The 1,767-nt window shown below is 50.5% G+C and overlaps 1 long non-coding RNA gene across 3 annotated transcripts; it reads right to left on the bottom strand.

Moving 5' to 3' along the window:
• Window positions 1–852: 852 nt before the first annotated feature.
• Window positions 853–1,458, bottom strand: LOC117194424. Of its 3 annotated transcripts, none has more exons than XR_004474821.1 (3): window positions 1,230–1,458; window positions 1,016–1,160; window positions 853–961 (listed from the first exon to the last, which is right to left on the bottom strand). It is a non-coding gene; the product is annotated as an uncharacterized LOC117194424 (long non-coding RNA). The 3 variants fall into 3 exon arrangements; XR_004474822.1 differs by having other exon boundaries at window positions 1,031–1,160; window positions 1,215–1,457; XR_004474820.1 differs by having other exon boundaries at window positions 1,031–1,160; window positions 1,230–1,451.
• Between the last annotated feature and the right edge of the window lie 309 nt (window positions 1,459–1,767).

Below are 1,767 nucleotides of genomic sequence, written 5' to 3'. Positions count from 1 at the left end.
ACAAAATGGTCCAAACACACACAAAACATACGTACCTGCCACGCCTCCGATAGAGCTGCCTCTCCAGCAGTTGCCACACCAAATTCACCATCCAATTCCTGCCAAATGGGCTAAATTTGAAGGCCCTATCGCCGTCGCCAACAACATCCAGTCCACAGGCTGCCGCTTAAAGGAGAAAAACATCAATACACACTTCAACACAAAATGGTCCAAACACACACAAAACATACGTACCTGCCACGCCTCCGATAGAGCTGCCTCTCCAGCCGTTGCCACACCAAATTCACCATCCAATTCCTGCCAAATGGGCGAAATTTGAAGGCCCTATCGCCGTCGCCAACAACATCCAGTCCACAGGCTGCCGCTTAAAGGAGAAAAACATCAATACACACTTCAACACAAAATGGTCCAAACACACACAAAACATACGTACCTGCCACGCCTCCGATAGAGCTGCCTCTCCAGCAGTTGCCACACCAAATTCACCATCCAATTCCTGCCAAATGGGCGAAATTTGAAGGCCCTATCGCCGTCGCCAACAACATCCAGTCCACAGGCTGCCGCTAAAAGGAGAAAAACATCAATACACACTTCAACACAAAATGGTCCAAACACACACAAAACATACGTACCTGCCACGCCTCCGATAGAGCTGCCTCTCCAGCAGTTGCCACACCAAATTCACCATCCAATTCCTGCCAAATGGGCGAAATTTGAAGGCCCTATCGCCGTCGCCAACAACATCCAGTCCACAGGCTGCCGCTTAAAGGAGAAAAACATCAATACACACTTCAACACAAAATGGTCCAAACACACACAAAACATACGTTCCTGCCACGCCTCCGATAGAGCTGCCTCTCCAGCCGTTGCCACACCAAATTCACCATCCAATTCCTGCCAAATGGGCGAAATTTGAAGGCCCTATCGCCGTCGCCAACAACATCCAGTCCACAGGCTGCCGCTTAAAGGAGAAAAACATCAATACACACTTCAACACAAAATGGTCCAAACACACACAAAACATACGTACCTGCCACGCCTCCGATAGAGCTGCCTCTCCAGCAGTTGCCACACCAAATTCACCATCCAATTCCTGCCAAATGGGCGAAATTTGAAGGCCCTATCGCCGTCGCCAACAACATCCAGTCCACAGGCTGCCGCTAAAAGGAGAAAAACATCAATACACACTTCAACACAAAATGGTCCAAACACACACAAAACATACGTACCTGCCACGCCTCCGATAGAGCTGCCTCTCCAGCAGTTGCCACACCAAATTCACCATCCACTTTCTGCCAAATGGGCGAAATTTGAAGGCCCTATCGCCGTCGCCAACAACATCCAGTCCACAGGCTGCCGCTAAAAGAAGAAAAACATCAATTCAATTCACGCATCAACACAAAATAGCCAATACTTCTACTAATCACACTTACCTGACAGTACACTCACAGATCAGCCTCTCCAGTACTTGCCTCGCCACCAACCGCAACATTGTGTTGCAAGTTGGGCCCGATTTGGACGCCTCTCCGATTACGCTGCCGTCAACCGATGGCCGTGACGTCACGCCATCATCATCACAAAACAGCAGCAGCAATCCAACGACGAGGCCAGCCAATACAGACGACTCTGGCCAGCGCTCCATCTCCATCTACATCGACAGTGCATCCTGGGTGGCCGGACCAGCAGCCACTCGGATGCAGCCAATCCGCACTCATTTGCGGCCATTTCCACTGGTCAACGCACCCTGATTGGCCGGACCAGTGCCAA

The sequence above is a fragment of the Drosophila miranda genome (genome assembly GCF_003369915.1).
Source record: "Drosophila miranda strain MSH22 chromosome Y unlocalized genomic scaffold, D.miranda_PacBio2.1 Contig_Y3_pilon, whole genome shotgun sequence".
Lineage (NCBI taxonomy): Eukaryota > Metazoa > Arthropoda > Insecta > Diptera > Drosophilidae > Drosophila > Drosophila miranda.
This window is presented reverse-complemented; position numbering and strand designations above follow the sequence as displayed.